This window comes from Chiloscyllium punctatum, chromosome 3, assembly GCF_047496795.1.
Source record: "Chiloscyllium punctatum isolate Juve2018m chromosome 3, sChiPun1.3, whole genome shotgun sequence".
Lineage (NCBI taxonomy): Eukaryota > Metazoa > Chordata > Chondrichthyes > Orectolobiformes > Hemiscylliidae > Chiloscyllium > Chiloscyllium punctatum.
This window is the reverse complement of record NC_092741.1, coordinates 140,521,897-140,542,421: the sequence shown is the minus strand read 5'-3', so window position 1 is coordinate 140,542,421 and position 20,525 is coordinate 140,521,897. Positions and strand designations below refer to the sequence as shown.

The 20,525-nt window shown below is 43.1% G+C and overlaps 1 long non-coding RNA gene across 1 annotated transcript; it reads right to left on the bottom strand.

The window, feature by feature from the left end:
• Positions 1-2,289: 2,289 nt before the first annotated feature.
• On the bottom strand, positions 2,290-11,270 carry LOC140455161 (uncharacterized). Its single transcript, XR_011952787.1, has 3 exons — positions 11,145-11,270; positions 9,606-9,729; positions 2,290-3,147 (listed from the first exon to the last, which is right to left on the bottom strand). It is a non-coding gene; the product is annotated as an uncharacterized lncRNA (long non-coding RNA).
• Positions 11,271-20,525: the final 9,255 nt, after the last annotated feature.

Below are 20,525 nucleotides of genomic sequence, written 5' to 3'. Positions count from 1 at the left end.
TTGGGAGTGAAGAAACAGCAGATCGGTGTGGCCCAGATTGAATGGTCCCTGTGTAAGACGGACAAGGGAGGGGTGGGGAATATTTGTCTTGAGGTGGCATCTCATTGGAGGTGGTGGAAATGGCAGCTGATGATGCCCTAGATGTGGATGCTATTGGGATGGTAGGTAAGGACAAGGGGAACCCTATCACTGTTGCCGGAGAAAGGAGAGGGGATGAGGGCAGAAGTGCTGGAGATGGGTTGGACCTGATTGATGGCCCTGTCGGAAATAGTGCTGGGGAACCTTTGGTTGAGGAAGAAGGTGAACATTTCAGAGGTTCCTTTGTCGTACGATAAAGTTAATGGATAACAATATTCATCGAAACATATGTGACAGAGATGGGGGATCTGGGAGAATGGAATGGAGTCGTTGCACGGAGCAGAATGTGAGGATGGAAAGTCCAGATAGCCATGGGAATCAGTGGGTTTATAGTGGATTTTAGTGGCCAGTCTATCCCCAGAAATGGAAACAGAGATGTCGCGGAAGAGCTGGGAGGAGTCAGAGATAGACCAGGTGAAAGTGAGGGTGAGGTGGAAATTAGAAGCAAAGTTGCTGGACCTTTCCAATTGTGGACAAGAGAGGGAAGCAGCACCAATGATGTCACCGACATATCAGAGAAAGAGGTGTGGGTGTGTTCTGGAATAGAACTGGAACAAGAAATGTTCCACGTATCCCACACAGAGACAGGCCTGAATGGGCCCATGTGAGTAGCAATGGCCACCTCTCTGTTGAAGAAAATGAGGGAAGTTCAAAGAGACGTTGTTGAGGGTGAGGACGAGCTCGGCCAAGTGGAGGAGGGTGGTGGGGGGGGTTGGGGACGGTTCAGGCTTTTGCTCCAGGAAGAAGCGGAGAGCCCTGAGGCCATCCTGCTGGGGGATGGATGTGTAAAGGGATTGCGCGTCCACGGTAAACAGAAGGGGGCTGGAACCTGCAAATTGGAAATTCCAAAACTTAAAGTATTGGTGGAATCATGGATGTATGTGGGCAGGGATTGGACCAGGGGAGAAAAGACTGAGTCAAGGTTGGAGAATTATGTTCTGTGGGGCAGGATCAGGCTGAAATAATGGGGCTGCCCAGGCAGTAGTGTTTGTGGGTTTTCGGAAGGAGGCAGAAGTGAGCTGTGCTGGGTTGGGAGACTATCAGCTCGGAGGCAGTGGGAGGGGTGGGGGAGATTGCCAGATGAAATGAGGTCAATGACTGCAGTTGATAAATGGCTTGATGTGCAATGGTGGGGTCATGGTCCAGGGGAGATCGGGTGAGGTGTCTGAGAGCTAGCGCCTAGCAAGTGCAATGTAGAGGTCAGTACACCAGGCTACAACAGCACCACCCTTATCAGCAGGTTTAATAACAAAGTCAGGGTTGGATCTACGAGCATGGAGTGAAGTCAGTCTGGAGGGAGTTAGGCTGGATTGGGTGAGGTGGCAGCAGAGAAATTGAGGCGACCAATTTCATATCGGCAATTCTCAATGAACAGATCAAGTGCAGGTAAAAGGCCAGGGGGAGGGGTCCAGGTGGAGGGAGAGCGTTGGAGCCAGACAAAGGGGTCTATGGGACGGGGAGATGACTCTTGTCTGAAGAAATGGGCACGGAGGCGAAAATGACGGAAGGCAAGTTTGACATCATGTCATGCCCAAACATTAGCCAGATCGTTATCCACTCCTTTGTCCAACTGTTTTTCTCTCTCTTTTGGCTCGATCCCCACCTATCATTTACTCCATACTCACTCCCCCCATCCTATTGTCTGCACAGAAACTGACACTTACCGAGCTATCATCAGTACTAAGGAAGGGTCACTGGACCCAAAATGTTAACTCTGATTTCTCTTCAAAGCTGCTGCCGGAGCTGCTGAGGTTTTTCCAGCAACTTCTGTTTTCGTTTCGGATTGACAGCATGTGCAGTTCTTTTGGTTTTTAACAACATATAATTTCCTCATGCAGGTCCACAAACAGGAGGTCATCCCTTTGTACATCTTTGTTTTCCTTCAATCCAAGTCAAAGCCGGACAATATTATCTCTCACCTATTCCCAGCAGCAGCCTCTGATCACCTCACAATTCAGAACAGAGAGCCAGGTACAGTGTTGGGACTGCAAGGAAATGCTACTTCACATGACTCTGTATGTGAAGGGCTAATAAATCACCTTTTAGTCTAATATTTCAAAAGAGAAACTGAATCTGTAGGTCTGTGTGACTGTGCAACTAGAGGGTTAGCTTTGACAATTTATTTTTAATGCCAAGAGATTTCTTGTTCCATTAACAGTACAAAGTCATTACAGTAATACAAAGCACCAAGCTTTCAGACTCAAATAGCCTCTTGTCAAAACACTTTCCAGAAGCTGTCGTGTTACAATTACAATCTGTGGTCTATAGTTCTTCAGTCATACAGGGGTGTTGCTAAGCTGATCTGGTTACAGTACAGCAGTGGTATTCCTTAAAGGATGTTGGGAATCACTTTGCGTCTTCACTTGTGACACTTGGTAGACTTGCCCCTTCATGGTTTCCATCCACAGCCTACCCAGTAGAGATAACTGAGTTCAGATTTTTAATAATTCTTCGATGGGAAGTGGGCATAGCTGACAGCATGTGTTGCCAGTCCATAATTACCTCTTGAACTGAATGGCTTGCTAATGGCCATACCAGACGGCATTTTAAAGCCAACACATGTAGGCCAGATCAGGTAAGGATAGCCGATCTTCTTTCCTGAAGGATATTAGTGAACTAGATGGGTTTTTACAGCAATTGGCACTGGTTTTATTGTCACAATTACATTAATTCCATTTATGAATTGAATTTAAACTCCAGCAGTTGCATTGAGTCTCTCAACTACTATTCCAATGACATTCCTGCTCCATTACCATCTTTCCTTAGTGGTCCATCTTCTTCCCGTCTAGCAAATAGCAAGAAGGGAGTATGATTAGAATTCAAAATTATTTACGCTTCCACGCAGCAAGTGAAAGATCTTCACCAGAATTAGTTAGTTTTGTAGAGTCTCGGATCCAATAGTTTATTCATCCCTCTTCCTCTGGGGATGTGTCAGGTCTCTAGGTGGCAGATGTCCACTTTAAACAGACTGGAAAGAGCAGGTCACTATGGGCTCTCACTGGTTGAACTCTGAAACATGAAAAGCATAGAAAAGCCTATAGGGTTAGTGAAGGTTCTTTCAAACATGCAAGTTATCTCTGCAGCTTGTAGGCTGGCATCTCAAAAGCACCTGTCTGAGGAACGACGTACATGGATCTGTGTACACAGCTGCATGCACATATTCAGCTCACATCCCACTAGATATAGCAAGACAGCAATGATAATTCACAGAAGAGGATGTTAATTCAAAGGGCCCTGCACACACTCCATGGCAGAACAAGTCAAATATATCATGTGTGTGGCTACACTGTTGAGATTATGGTCTACTGTAGAACATTATATGTCAAGTAAAGTTATTCTATTTGATTGAAAAATCAAATTACTACACAAAATGATGAAGGTGGCATTTTCTGAAGTGGCAATATTTATTCCACTCCATCTCAATAACGTTTCAACAGTCCATTGTTTTAAAAACAAATATATAGAATCAGAACTTTTCTACTGTCTGGGAGCTTGTCTCACAAATTCGGTTGTGCCTCACAAGTTTTTGAAATCATTAAAATGATCTGAAGGAAAACCAGGGCCTGACCTTGCCTCACTAATGGTCGACACTCTGTGTACTCCCGCAGTACATCCTGAAAGCAAAGAAATCTGGGCAAGGATACAATCGATAGAGTGTAATCTGAATACACCAACTGAATGTTTCTTGGGCTCATGTCCTTCAGTGTCCATCCTTTATTGCTTTGTTCACACACAGACATATGGCACAGTTCTGCAGTGTGGCACACACTGTAATATTGAGACATAGAGTCATAAAGACACATAGAATAGAAACATACCTTTCAGTGAAATTCATCCATGCCCACCAGGCATCCCAATCTGACCTTGTCCCATTTGCCAGCACTTAGCCCATATCCCTCTAAACCCGTCCTATTCATAGACCCATCCAGATGCCTTTCAAATGTTGTAATTGTCCCAGTCTCCACCACTTCCTCTGGCAGCTCATTCCGTACACTAACCACCCTCTGTGTGAAAAAGTTGTCTTCTCAGGTCCTTTTCAAAGCTTTCTCCTCTCATCTTAAACCTACGCCCTCTAGTTTTGGACTCCCCTACTCTGGGTAAAAGACCTTGGCTATCTACGGCCCTCACAATTTTATAAGTGTCTATGAGGTGACCCCTCAGTCTTTGACACGCCATGGGAAAAATGCTCTATCCTATTCAACCTCTCCCTATAGCTCAAACCCTCCAGCCCTGGCAACATCCTTGTAAATATATCCTGCACCCTCTCAAGTTTAACAACATCCTTCCTTTAAAAGGGCAGCCAGAATTGTACACAGTATTCCAAAAGTAATGTCACCAACATCCTATACAATGGCAACTTGACATCCCAACTCCAATACTCAACGCCATGACCACTGAAGGCAAGCATGCCAAATGTCACTCTGCCTACCTCTGACTCCATTTTCAAGGAATTATGCACCTGCACCCCTAGGTCTCTTTGTTTGGCAACAGTCTCCAGGGGCCTTCTGCTAACAGTATAAGCTTTACCAAAATGCAACACCTCATATTTATCTAATCTAAACTCCATCTACCATTCCTTTGACCATTGGCCCATCCATACAGTGTGGAAACAGGCCATTTGACCCAAAAAGTCTGCACCAACCCTCCAAAGAGTATCGCACCCTAACCCTATTACTTTACATTTTCCTTGACTAATGCAACTAACCTACACATCTTGGAACACTATGGGCAATTTAGAATGGCCAGTTCATCTAACCTGCACATCTTTGAGTTGTGGGGGGGTAGACCCACACAGATATGGGGAGAAAGTGTAAACTCCACACAGACAGTCACCCAAGGCAGGGATTGAACCTGGGTCCCTAGCACTGTGAGACAGCAGTGCTAACCACTGGGCCACCATGATCAAGGGTCCTTTCATCTTCTGAGGTAACACTTCTTTGCTATCAGCTACACTCACAATTTTGATGTCATCCACAAACCTAATAACCATGCCTGGTATAATTCACATCCAAAGCATTTATATAAATGATGAAAAGCAGTGGACCTAGCACACCACTGGTCACAGGTCTCCAGTCCAAAAAATGACACTCCATCACCATCCTTTTTTTTCCCTCACTTTCTTGTCAATTTTGTATCCAATTGGCTATATCCTCCCCTTCAAGTATCTTTTTCTCCTTTCTGTACAGACCTTGGTCTTTCGCATTTGGGATTATGTCTCTGCCCCCCGAGGTGTCTAAGAGAAGGAGGGTATACAACTCCCTGTACAGGCATAGCCAGGCACTTCATGATAACTGACAGGGGGTGAGTTTGACCTTGAATAACCTGGGATCCTGATGTAATCCAGTTCTCATGCCTGCTTTTTCGGCCTGGGAAAGAAGAAGAGTGCAGAGCCCCCTGGGATCTGCTAACAAGCAATGTTCAGAAGCCACAAAGAAGTCATTTGGTACTGAATGTTCAATTTCCTTAAAATGGAGGCTGTTTCCTGAGCTGACAGCAAATTGCCAGGATCACTGAGACAAATACAAAGTGTGAAGACCCTCTTCAGTGCTACTGACAAGTTGGGAAACCTCTGATGTATGAAACTGAAGAGCCCCAGCCTTGGCCAAATGGTGGACTGCTGCTCTCAGCACTTCGTCTCAGGGTTTGGTAGGTCATCTCCAAATTTGTGGAAGTTCCTTTACCTATCTAGCACTTGGCTTGCTGTCAGCAGCTCTCCCCTGATGCCAGCTGCAAGAGGGTATAGGAACAGCTTCACCTTCCACCTCTATTGAGTTTCACTACTGTCAACAGCAGGAGCATCTCCATGGCTACATGTCCCTTCATAGGGCAGAAGGAATGAACAGTGAGACCCAGTTAGAAGGAGGCATGGCTTCCTGATTAGAGTCCACTGCGTCCAACTGCTGCCACTCATGCAAACCAACATTTTCTGAAAAATTAATATTGGTATAATACAATATAGCTTTCAATATAATCTTAGTTGAATGTTGAAGTATATTTGGGATTATATATTAAGCTCCTCTTACCCTTGTAAAAGCAAGCTCATTAATTTTATTTGGGGGTTATTCTGGGCACAGACACTTGGTGATGAAGATATGCGTGTGTAAAAGGTGGCGTGGATCTGTTAAGCTTAGGAAAACCTGTAACTATTTCTTTGGTGAGACTGGAGCGAGTTTGATTCATGTCCTTTCAGGCAGGTTTCTGGTCTGTTCTCACGATTATAGAGTCAGCATTTAACAATTTGAGGGTAACAGCGGCTCTCAAACATAGCCTCATGCCTGCCCACACCAAGTCTCTGGTCAAAGAAGGATGCGGGGGGGGAAGAGCATTTCTGCTGGGCCACCCTTGTAAATGGACTTTATTCTTGTGATGCCTGGAAATAGGATGGAAGATTGAGGAACACTTTCTGTCATTTAAATGGTCATACCTCATATATACACAGAAATCCATACACAAGAACTTCAGTGATATATTTGAAGTCAGTGGTTCCCTATGGACTGGGCCTCAGAGAAGTTTCATATCTCATACAACTCCGGAAGAGGATCAATTATCTTTTTCTTAATTACACTTTTAAGTTTTGTCCTTCATACTGTTTTGGATTGTTAAGTTTTATTAGGCATTATATATATAAAAGAGAGACTTTACTATAGAGCATTATCCACTTAGAATGTTACGTAGCTAAGAATTGCGACCCTGTTAACAAAATTGGACTGCATTTCAAATCATTCCCCAGAGCAGGACAGAAAGAGCTGAACAAGATAGGAGGAAATAAAAGGAAACCTAACATTACTAAAAAGAGATGCATAAAGCTAAGTCTTTTCATCTCATACTCATCAGAACCTACATGCAAGAGGAAGCCAAATTTAGAAATGCAACATTAATTCATTCAGCCGAAGAAGAAGGGAGCAATTTGCTGGAGATAGAGCAGGAACTGTTAACTGTCAATTTTGGTTAATTAAAAAAAATACCAGGAAGACAGACACTGTTTGGTCTGAGTGGTGACATGGGAAACATAGCAAAGATTAGCAGTCTCCTTGACCTTTTCCTCAAAGAAAAGGTTGCAGTGTAGAAACAAATTCCTTTTTCCTTTGTGAGGAGGAAGTGCCGGATGTCTTGAAATGCGTAAAAGTGGATAAATCCCCAGGACCTGATCAGGTGCACCCAATAACTCTGTGGGAAGCTAGAAAAGTGATTGCTGGGCCTCTTGCTGAGGTATTTGTATCATCGATAGTCACAGGTGAGGTGCCGGAAGACTGGAGGTTAGCTAACGTGGTGCCACTGTTTAGGAAAGGTGGTAAGGACAAGCAAGGAGTCTATAGACCGGTGAGCCTGACGTCAGTGGTGGGCAAGTTGTTGGAGGGAATCCTGAGGGACAGGATGTACATGTATTTGAAAAGGCAAGGACTGATTAGGGATAGTCAACATGGCTTTGTGTGTGGGAAATCATGTCTCACAAACTTGATTGAGTTTTTGAAGAAATAACAAAGAGGATTGATGAGGGCAGAGTGGTAGATGTGATCATTATGGACTTCAGTAAGGCATTCGACAAGGTTCCCCATGGGAGACTGGTTAGCAAGGTTAGATCTCACGGAATAAAGGGAGAACTAGCCATTTGGATACAGAACTGACTCAAAGGTAGAAGACAGAGGATGAGGGTGGAGGGTTGTCTTTCAGACTGGAGGCCTGTGACCAGTGGAGTGCACTGGGTAGCAAACACCGTTGGCTTGTGAGTGGGACAGTTTGCTGTATCAAATTCTGTGTTTAAGTTTAAGAGCCTATCTAGTTATCAAGTGTTACAGGTTAAACCACTGGAGAATCTTAACAATAAGAGGCACTTACCTTGCATAACATGATGCAGCTTATGTCATGACAGCAATAGGCACAGTTAACGTTACTTAGTTACGCATAATTACAATTACAAGGAGCCAGATTTATCACATCTACCTCATTGGGATCTTGTGCAAGATTAACTGATTCTCTGGTCAAAAACTGTGAGATTATTAGGTTGGCAAGAGTTAATGCAACTCCAACTTTAACTGTTACAGAACCATTATCTTATGCAACATTCTGTGGTAGGTGGCAAGTCAATCTAAAACTAGCTATATAATTATGGTTTTAAACACCTGAAATGGAACAAGATGCATGGCACAAAAGGAGCCCTGGAAAAATTGATATCATTGGAAATCAGGGGAAAACTCTCTACGAGTGGATGTTACACTTAACGCAATGCAAAATGGTTGTGGGAATTGGGATCAATCATCTCAGCTTTAGAATCTCACTGCAGGAATTGAACATGGTAATGCCCTCGGCCCAACCATCTTCAGCTGCCCCATTAATCACCTCCCCAACAAATTCAAGGTCAGAAATGAGGATGTTTGTTGGTGATTACACAATGTTTGGCATCATTCATGACTCCTGAGACACTGAAGCAGTCTGTGCCCATGTGCTCCAAGACCTAGGCAACATCCCGACCTGGGAAACATGAGGACTGCAGATGCTGGAGATCAGAGTTGAAAAGTGTGGTGCTGGAAAAACACTGATGGTCAGGCAGCATCTGCGGAGCAGGAGAATCGATGCTTTGAGCATGTGCTCTTCGTTCCTGATGAAGAGGTCATGCCCGAAACGTCGACTCTCCTGCTCCTCGAATGCTACCTGACCAGCTGTGCTCTTCTAGCACCACACTTTCTGAACCACAACACCCAGACCTGGACTGATAATTGGCAAATAACATTCACATCACAAAAACGTGAGGCATTCTCAACAAATGTTGACTTTGCCAGAGATGTTTGCATCCCATAAAAGATTTTGAAATAGAGGTGAATAAACTACACAGGAATGCCCATGACAGTTTTAGGTACCAGCACATCTACCTGGCTGTGGGCCTCATCATTTTTGCCAAGGATTTTGTGAGACTCTGCTGTATGAAAACTGGCAGCCATGTTACAATAGTAACTATGTTCACACAATATTTAGTCAGCTGGGCTTTGAGATATTCTGAGTTTGTGAAAGGCATCATGTAAATTAGTCTTCATTTCTTAGTAACTGGACTATAAATCAATGAAAAAAAGACTACCATGTATATTCTTGGCCAAATCATTGAGAGCATTTCTTTTCCCTTATTGATTGATTTGTTAATTTTTTCTACTGCAGCAATGTGCTTGACATTTAATATCCTTGTTTAGCCGAGCAATAAGAGAAGCAAGCCTCACATTCTTATAGAGAGTGTAAAGAGCAGGCTTAGCATGGATGTGAAATTACAGATCTGAGAGATCATTTCAGATACTGTGACAATTTTTACTGGAACAGTGTATCGCTAATAGAAACCTAACAAAGGATTTTTCAACAATAGTTTGTTCATCTCAGTACTGAAAGACAACTTGTAATTTTCTGCAAGGTAATATTGAAAGTTAGGTAAAAAGGACTTTAAATAAGTTAGATCACAGCAGGTTAAAGCTGCAAGGAAGGTTTACCTCAGTATATAATGACAGTCAGGGTAATGTTGTTGAAGGTCAGAGTCACCTGTAGTTGAGCCCCTGGCCCTTTGGGGATTTTTCGTTACTGACAAAGGGTCCTTCCATAAATACTTCAGATTATCTGCATGATGGGGTTAAAGGTAAAATTTTATTTTGCTATAAACTTGTTCAGCCTCACTTGCAGAACCCACAATGAAAAACACAGTGGCATAATTTTTACTTTTGGTGACATCAGCTCAGCTGTCAGGTATATATTTCCTTTAATCTTCCTTCCCGTTGACCTCAATGTAATGTATTACGGGCTGTCCATCCAATAATGGGTATTTTACTTTATCACCAAAGGTTAGAATCAGCGAGTGCACAGTCAGGCAGCCTTGCAGAAGGTCAGGAGTTTCATTCCCTCACCCAGCAGGTCACTACCTCATCCACTTAAACCTGAACAATGAAACTGAACTAATTACCGACCTGTTTGTGTGACTGGGAGAAGCTGCACAACATTTTAGAACAGTTGGTGAGAGGAGCACAGAGCAGATTTAAAAGGATACATTTAGGGTTGCAATTCCCTCAGAAATGCCTCAGATTAATCATTTGCATCCTGCTATGAGTCACACAGGAGAAAAACACATAGCAATTTTGTGGTTATTTTCATTTTTTATTATTTTAATTAATATTTTCCTGAAAGCATCGTGGATGAGGATGGAAAAGGCTATTTGGCAGCCAATTAGCAACCAGCACATGGGCACAAAAGAAGTAAGGGCCTAGGAAGAGAGTGTAGTATCAGAATAGATGGGTTGGATAGTCACAGCATGAGGACAGGAGATACCTCCAAATTGGAAGCCATCGGGTGAAATTTGGTAATTCTGCATCTGTTCGATCTTTCGTTCCACTGTAACTCGAACACCAACTTCTCTGACAGAATGAAGAGGAAAATCTTCCCTTATTCCCACTAGATGGGAAGCCAAGCAAAGACTGTTACCACAATAATGAGGAAGATGATCAAAATGAATCTCTTTGCACAGAGAGTTATTGGACTTGTGTCTCACTAGGAAAGTTGTAAAGAGAAACAAAAATAAAACCTTTCATTTATATAGCCGCTTTGTCAACCTCAGGACATCCCAAGACAATTTACCTTCAAGGAAACCACACAGGAATGGGATCCAGCTGTAACATGATCCTTAACAATCAATGAAATTGTTTAATATTTTCTCCTAATTAACTATGTTTTTGTCATTGGAATATTGTGTCTGAACAATTAGATTCATGTTTAGGTCTGTTACTATACAGTGTTTAACTACAAGCATTAAGCAAACTCAAGCTTTGAATTTTTGCTAGCTGTGTACGAAGCAGCTTATAGATGCAGTATTATGGTAGCTTCTTGGTCTTTCTCTCTATTACTCTGATACCCCCTTGCTGCAAACCATGCTTCCATCAGAATGACAGGTAGCATTCCCTTTTAACTTCGTGTATTTACCAGCTCCAACGTCTTTTACTGCTGCCCATGATGCCCAGTGACTACCCAGTGACCCTTGCACTGACCTTCAAAGAAAATGCCTTGAGCAACATCTGGTTCTGCAGCTGGGTCTTCTGCATGAAAGGGCATGCTAAAGCAGGCGGAGAAATGACCTTTGACAATAGCTGGTGTGACTGTACCTTCTTTCTAGAGCGTCACAGAAAGGACAGAGCTCACTCTATTCCAAGCATGTGTTTCCTTTATGATCATCAGCCCACCCCTCCCCACAACCCCCAGCCCTGCAAATAGAAAGCCAGCATATGACAGCTGCAATCACAATACTCATTCCAGCAGCGCTTAAACTAATGGATACAATTTACATATGGTTTAGCAATTGTTCTGGAGGTGGGCTGCTTTCCAAAGATGGAGCTGGGAGAATGTCTGCTGTCACATCACAAGAAGAAATGTATTGCAGTAGGTATTGCAAAGAATTGGATTGCAATTAGTATATGCTGACAGCATGAAAGCAGTAGGATATATCCCTGCTTCAATGAAGGAAGGCGGTTTGTATCACATAGCACCAGAAGCAGGCTCTACACAATGGTCACCAATGAACCTTTGTTGCAGGGAGATGGGTTGTGACAGCAAATGTTTTACATCCTTTCTGGCAAATTAACCACAACCAACACAATGTTAATATTTTCACTCCTGATTCTTACAGTGCAACTTTGTTATGTTATTACATGCAAATCTCTTAAGCGGGTACCCTGATTTACGAATGTCCGACTTACGAATGCTTGTACTTACAAATGCGATCTCATTAAAGACCGACATTGAAACATTTCCTGGACTTATGGTCAGCCCTCTTATATTGCCTTTCATTGTGTTCCAACTCCAGAATGGAACCCAGCAACAGTCTGTAATTGCCATGTTTACAGCCAGGTTATTTTACTTGGAATGAATATTACTTCACTCATTCCTCTTTGCAGTCCCACTCTTGTTTCCTGTCATCACATCCTCCTTTCTATAAGGCAACATAAAGTGCTTGGGCCTTAGAATTCATCATGGTAGCGACACGGTGGCTCAGTGGTTAGCACTGCTGCCTCAGCACCAGGGACCCGGGTTCAATTCACGCCTCGGGCAACTGTCCAAAAAATGTGCAGGTTAGGCGAATTGGCCATGTTAAATTGCCCGTAGTGTTAGGTGCATTAGCCAGGTTGAATGTAGGGGAATGGGTCTGGATGGGTTGCTCTTCGGAGGATCGGTGTGGACTTGTTGGGCTGAAGGGTCTGTTTCCACACTGTAGGGAATCTAATCATCTAATCTAATCACCATCAGTACAACCCTTTGATCAGCTAAAAATTCACACTGAGTCCAATTGACTCCTCAGATGCCACGAAGCTGTTGTGGTTGTAATGAAGTCAGCCAAGTGGACCTCATAGAATAAGAGTTCCCTGATTGGGGCTGTTGACCTGATCAAATCAGGGAGCCCTGGCTGATTGATATAAACAGGAATGTCCAAGGTTCTGTTCACTCTGAGAGCTGGCTCTGAGGAGGCTGGATCAATGTCAAGTACTCTCCATGTGTAAATAAAGGGTGACACAGTGATGAGATACTGGCCTCTGTGGACTTATTTGAGCACCCATTTCCACTTTCAAATAAAGGCATGACGCTCATCAAGAGCAGGAACACTGGTCAAGTTTTGCCCTTCTTGGAGCAGCTCAGGTAATGTTGAAGCTACAATAAACTAATTTAGTGCAGATTAAGGGTCAACTGGGGATCTTCTGGTCAAGGGTGTTTCAGTAGCACTTTACCCACTAAATCATCAGAGTTACACAGATTTTAACAGCACAGAAACAGAATACTGAGAGTCTGATAAGTCTGTGCTGTTGTTTATGTTACCCGCAAGCCAACTCACAACTTGCTTCACCTCACCATATCCTTCTATTTATTCATCTCAAATCTGTATCAATTTTCTTTAAATGTATCTCTGTTGTTTGCCGCAGCCACTCAAAGTGAGAACAAATACCACATTCTCACCAGCTGCTCAGTATGCTTCAATTTTGCAGAAAGGTTTACCATGTAACATGAACGTCTTTTCCTTTCAGGTGCTGACCAATCTGCTGTGCATTCCAACAATTGCTGTTTTTAATCTCATCATGTAGCACACAGGATGACAACCAATTAACTGCAGGCAGCGTTAATAGGCAATTAAGGCTCAACATTATCTGAGGATCAAATTAAAATGCAGAACCTCTTGTGGATAAGAACTACCGACTCAAGCAGACTTGTGACATCAAGTACTTTTACAGATGCCCCAGCTCCTGATGAATTCCCTTCTCTGCCTGTGGTTCTAAAGCTTCAGCTTAAAGAATGACATGCATTTATATAGCATCCTGCACAAATTCAGATGGTCCTAAAACAACTAAATCAATTGATTTACTTTTAAGTGCTGTCAGTGTTATGATGCAGGAAAAACAGAAACCAGGTTTTACACAGCAAGTTCCCACAGATAGCAATGTGACTTTGGTCAAGTTATCTGTTTATTTAAAGTCGTTGATTGAGAGGGAAATATTGGCCTGGACACTGGGAGGTCTGCCATGACGTTCTTTGAGATGATTTATCCAAACGATAGCTTCCCTGACAGTGCAGCACTTCCTCAGTACTATACTGGACTGTTGGTCAGGCCTCTGGAGTATAATGTGGATCCATAAGACCATAAGATATAGGAGCAAAAGTCCACCATTGAACCCATTGAGTTTGCTTCACTTTTGACTGAGATAATGGCTGATCTAATAATCTTCAACTCCATTTTTCTGCTTTATCCCCATAACCTTTGATTCCCTTCATGATTAAAAATGTCTATTTAAGTCTTGAATATACTAAATGACTTAACGTCAACAACGCTCTGTGGTTATGAATTTCACAGATTCACAACCTTTTGAGAGAAAGAATTTCTCCTCACGTCTGTCTTAAATATGCAACCTCTTATTCTGAGATTGTGGCCTTTGGTGATGAATTATCCGAAAAGGGTAAATGACCTTTCTATACCTTCCCTGTCAAGTGTCCTAAAAATCCTGTGTGTTTCAGTGAGGTTGGGTGCTATTGTGGAATCACAGCCAACATCTGGCATCGTTGTGAACATTCACTGTAAATTTGACAGGGGAAAATGATTTTAAAGCTCAAGTTAAACTTGTGATTGTACTCAGGCTAACGTTGCTCCTGATATGATTAGATTAGATTACTTACAGTGTGGAAACAGGCCCTTCGGCCCAACAAGTCCACACCGCCCCGCTGAAGCGTAACCCACCCTTACCCCTACATCTACATCTGCATCTGCATCTACCCCTTACCTAACACTACGGGCAATTTAGCATGGCCAATTCACCTGACCTGCACATCTTTGGAGTGTGGGAGGAAACCGGAGCACCCGGAGGAAACCCACGCAGACACGGGGAGAATGTGCAAACTCCACACAGTCAGTCGCCTGAGGCGGGAATTGAACCCGGGTCTCTGGCGCTGTGAGGCAGCAGTGCTAACCACTGTGCCACCGTGCCGCCCACACAGACAAGGCTTCCAATGCATATCCAGTAACTGCTGGAAAGGAAACTACAACATCAGATGTCAGTAAAGGTCTGAACAGCGTTGGCTGTCATACCTCTGTTGGAAATGATGGGCTCCAAAGTCTGCACGAAATCCTGTGTCAAGTTGCGCCTGGACTCCTCATTGCTCCTTGACATTGCCTGCTAGAAAGCCTGCAGTCATCGAGTTATAAAGATGTACAGCAAGCAGACAGACCCTTTGGTCCAACTAATCCATGCTGACCAGACATCCTAAATTAATCTGTCTCATTTGCCAGTATTTGGCCCACATCCCTCTAAACTGTTCTTATTCATGTATCGATTCAGATGCCTGTTAAATGTTGTAATTGTACTAGCCTCCACCACTTCTTCTGGCAGCTCATTCCATACATGCACCACCCTCAGTGTGAAAAAAGTTACCCTTGAGGTCCCTTCTAAATCTTTCCTCTTTCACCCTGAACCTATGCTCCCACCCCAGGCAAGAGACCTTGTCTATTACCCTATGATTTAATAAATCTATGGAAGGTCACCCCACAGCCTCTGACACTCCAGGGAAAACAACCCTAGCTTATTCAGCTTCTCCCTATAGCTCAAACCCTCCAACCCTGGCAACACCCTTGTTGATCTATTCTGAACCATTTCAAGTTTCACAACATCCTTCAGTCCTGTCAATACATGAGGTATGTAAACTGTGTATAGTCATCAGCCTTTGTTCTTAGAAGGGCCTCATCTCTGTAATAGAGCTCATGAGTAACTCAAGCACTCTCCCCCTCCTCTCCCTGTTCTTTGCACAAGCTGCTCTGTGTCAACATTAGCCTGTGTCCTGGCCACTTGTGCCTGATGTTTCTCCACACGCGGAGCTGTTTTGAAGGTATTCCCAATGGGTGGTGACTGTAGATGGAATCAAATGAGGTGTTTGTTGTGAAGAAACTCACCATATGAATGCAACAATTAAAGTGTTAAACTTGGAACAGAATTAGGCAGTGCTGGAAAGAAACCAAATTCAGAATCTGAAAAATGACCAAAAGCAAGCTTGTAAACAACTTTTGCAAGCAGCCTGGGAGCTGGAGATGATTTCACTGTGATCAAAACCATGAAAATTGTTTTCTGTGAACCAGACTCCTTCAAAATTATGTTGATCCATCAAAAATTCTGCCTTTCATCAAGAATATGAATGAAAACAATAGGAGCTCTTTATCGTACTAACAGAGAACAGTAGAATTTTCTAGAAAGATAGCGTGTAGCTGAAGCCCCTTGCAGCTTGACCATTTGTTTTACACAAAACAACAGTCAAGGTCTGAATTGCTGTATGTAGAGCAGAACCACCCACTACCAGCTAATGCTTGGTGCCCAGTCCTATCACCAACACTCTCAAACAAAAACTAACAGACTTAAAAGACCCAGTACAACACATGGACAAAACCAACGTCATCTACAAAATTCCATGCAAGGACTGCCACAAACACTACATAGGACAAACAGGAAGAAAGTTAGCCACCAGGATACATGAACACCAGCTAGCCACAAAAAGACACGACCCTCTCTCCCTCGTAGCCCTACACATGGATGAAAAAAAACACCATTTCAACTGGGATAACACATCTATCCTGGGACAGGCTAAGCAAAGCCATGTCAGAGAATTCCTAGAGGCCTGGCACTCCAACCACAACGCCATAAACAAACGCATAGATCTAGATGCCATCGATCAACCCCTCAGAAAACGAACAGGAAATGACATCACCACAAACCCCAGGAACCCCATCCAGGAGAAAGATATAAATAGAAAGCAGGAGACAACAGCTTCGCTTCACTTGGAGTCTGCCACTGATGATGTTACCTAGCCAGGTAATGAAATGTCTGGATATCAAACCTACAGTTCAGTGAGCAAACCTACACCCTAAATTCCTTTGTCTAAAGGGAGTGATGATCTCTACAGTGAAAACATATCTCTGGCCAGATCTGTGTAAGAAAGGGAAGTGGGTAGTGACCATAACATCATGGTAGAAGATGATCCATCAGTGAGCCTTAATTCCTTAACAAGAAAAAGTAAATCGGATAATAGCTCTGGGACAAGTTACTACTGGCTGAAATGTTTGGGGTTGTTGGCTAAGTGTGATTAGCTTTGGGGTTTTTAGAGTGATTCCTGAGGGGAAGGTCACTTGGTCTCTTGCTGTCTTAACAAAAGTTCCTCATCAACTACCTCTTTGGTATCCCTCACACTCAAGTCTAGCTTCATCTTATCATACACTGTTCCACTCACTGGATACCCACTGAAAGACTAGCTTCCCTTGTGGTGGCACCACCCTTAAAAGCTCATGTCCATGTGGACAAGCACTGTCAGGCCAGTGCTGCCTGTATGGTTCCTGACATTTGCCCATTATGGCAGAAGGAGGAATCTGGCATTCTACTTTGGGGACTGGGACCTTCGTGGTAGATGAGGTGATACAGAGGCAGGACATCATCTTACCCCAGGTCCAGAAGTGGAAACCATGACAACAGACCATCCGAGCTGTGTCTGAGGTTGTCACCTTATTCAGCGTAGACTCAGCCATCTAGATGAATGCCTACCATTGTAGGTTGCACTCTGCAACCTTCTCCCCAATATTTCATGCTCGCTTTATCTCTGCTACTGTACCCACCTTTCACCATGGCTCAAGCTTTATCACTCTCAGTATTGTCTGCACCACCTTCTCTCACTTACTCTCACCACTTGAACCCTCAATACCACTAATGCTCTGCCCTGTGTGCTGCGCACTCACTCCATACCTGCACCAAAAATAACAGCTGGACCACTGAGCTTCATCTCCCCTAATACCTGGCCCACCAGCAAGAAATCAGGCCCTAACAGGGCAGAAAGAGTCAAGATGTGGTGGTGGGCTGTCTGACATTCAGCTCCTTACCATCTTGACTCTCATCACCCATGTGACTGATTGACTCTATCCGAGCCCCTGGACTGCTCTCAGAGAGTGACCTTGACCTACTGTGCCAGTGAAGGCTATCCCCTTGACTTGTCTGATGGCTGCTGATAACTATGACACATTGCTTGACTCTGCTACTGCACTACACGGCAAGGCAACACAGAAGTAACATAGCCTGGTATCTCTGGCTGGGAGGATAAGGGCCAAAGAAACAATGCAAGGCAGGGATGTTATGAACATCCAGGTAGGCTCAAAATGAGCAAGTGCTATAGCAGCAAGTGAAAAGCTCATCAATGCAGCCCAGTCCCATCCATAACTGGGGTGTGTGTCCTTACTGCAGCATTACAAAGATAGCTGCCATTGTACATTGTCCGCCCATCACTATTTTTCTCTATTTTTCTCAGTTTTGATTTGGAATTGTGAGCTGAAGTTGTGGGTGATCTTTGGACTAGTTTCCAAATTTTCCCTCCCCCCCACCTCATCCCAGATCCAATCCTCCAACTCTGCACCACCCTCTTGACCTGTCCTACCAGTCCATCTTCCCACCTATCTGCTTCACCCTCCCTGCTGACCTATCACTATAGATAGATGTAGTCTATCTATCGCCTTCCCAGCTACCTATCCCCAGCCGCAGCCCTACTCTTCTATTTATCTCTTGGTCCCTTTTCCCCCACTTTCCTGATGAAGTGCCTATGCCCTAAACATTGATTTTCATGCTCCTCGGATACTGCCTGAGCTACTGTGCTTTTCCAGCACCACATTTTTCGACTCTGATCTCCAGCATCTGCTGCCCTCACTTTCTCCTAACCAGTAGATGCAGTTTATTTCATTTTACAAATGGCATTCAATAAAGTGCCACATGTAAAAACTCATGGTGTTGGGTGATATATTGGGGTGGACAGAGGATTAACAAACTAAATGAGCCAAGGTTCAAGGTAAATGGATCATATTTAACTGGACAAATGATAAGTAATTGAGTATGGGGCGAATAAATAGCAATGTTATGGTCGTAAGGGATCACTGCAGTTGGGAGAGTGAATCCAGAAGTGTGTGTTGCCTGCTTGGGGCCAGGATTCAGGTTGAAGAGGAACTTGCATTGGAGGTGGTGAATCCAGCTGTCATTGTCCACATGGGCTCCAATGATATGATAAAGGACTCTGAAAGAGGCTTGATTTGGGGATTGAGCAGGTGGGATTAAATTGAAAAGCAGAACTTCAAACATAATTATCGGTGGATAAAATCTGGATTATTATCCGAGTCACGAGCAAAGAGACATAGGGTAAATGAGATTAGAGGGATCAGTGTGCGGTTTAAAGACTGGTATGGAAGGAGTGGGTTTCAATTCATGGGGTATTGGCTGGGAAGGTGGGAAACAGATGCCATGGCTTCCCTTAAATTACCCCAGGACCATGTTTTGGTCAATCAAATATCTAGGGGAGGAGAGAGAACTTTAAACTAAAAACCAGGGTGGGATCATGTGAGGGGAGCTGTGGCAAATCAAAGAAAAACAAAGAGGAATTGGAGCAAGATAGGGATTTGGGTAATGATACCAGACTGTTACAGGAAGGGACCTAGCAAAGAAACTTAAGAACGCAAAACAGATGAAGCCAGAGATTGTGGAAATAGTTAATGATAGAGTCAAAAATCTGTACTTGGATGTATGCAGTATTCATAACAATAAGCGATGAATTGTTATCACCGGCAAAAAAGTGGAAATACCAACAAATAACCAATACAGAGACAGGGTTGCAAGTAAAGCTTGAACAAAGATACCAGGCGTAAAGTTGCTTCTTTTGCTAATGATACAAAGATGGAAAAGAAATTAAGTTGTGAAGAGGACATTAGGAGCTTACAAAGGGATATAGATAGAGAATGTGAGTGGGAAAAGATCTGGCAAATGAAATATAATATGTGAAATTGTCCATTTTCACAGGAAAGATAAAAATAATTACCTAAATGGCAAAAAAAGTGGAGAGCTCTGAGATGCAGAGTGATCTGGGTATCCCAGTGCACAAATTGCAAAAGGTCAGTTTGTAGGTAAAGCCAACAGAATGCAGTCATTGATTTGATGGGAAATTAAGTACAATAATCAAATGGTTATGTTTCAGTTATGCAGGAGGTCACATCAGGAATATGATATACATTGTTGGTTTCCTTACTTAAGGAACAATATAAACAAAGTAAATCTATTGTGAACAACTTAGAAAATGGTTGGTGGACTAAAAGCTGGAATGGTTGGATTGTATTATGAGGAAAGGTCGCACAGACTTGTATCCACTGAAGTTAGAACAGTAAGGCACAACTTGCTGGAAACATGTAGGATCCTGAGGAGGCTTGACAAGATGAATGTGAAAAGAATGTTTCCTTTTGTGAAAGAATCTAGAACTACTAGGGGTCTCATTTAGAGCTAAGGGATCTCCTCATTAAGACAAATATTCTTTCGCTCAAAGGGTTGAGTCCTTGTAACTCTTCAAAAGACAGTGAAAGCAGAGACTCTGAGTATTTTAAAGGCAAAGATGGATAAACTATTGCCAAGTGATGGGGCTAAAATTGATTAGAGGATGTAGGGAATATGAAGTTGAAGTTACAATCAGGTCAGTCATGATCTTATTAAATGGGTCCTGAACATTGAAAGCTATTCATTTTGAAAAGATAGTGAAACAAGGAAAAGGTGGTGCAGTAGCTATGTTTGTTAGTTAAGGATATCATTGAGAAATGACTTCAGATCAAAAAATTACAACATAGAATTAGTTTGGGTAGAGAAAAGAAATAGGAAATGCAAAAGGTCACTTGTAGGAGACCTCAAAGAATAATTACACTGTAGGAAAGAATTTGTGGGAAGGACTTAATGCAGGGACAGTACCATAATAATCATGGGTGACTTTAATCTGCATATAGATTGGATGAATCAGATTGGCAAAGAAAAGCAAAATCAGATTGGCTGAGAAAATGAGTTAATAAAATGTAG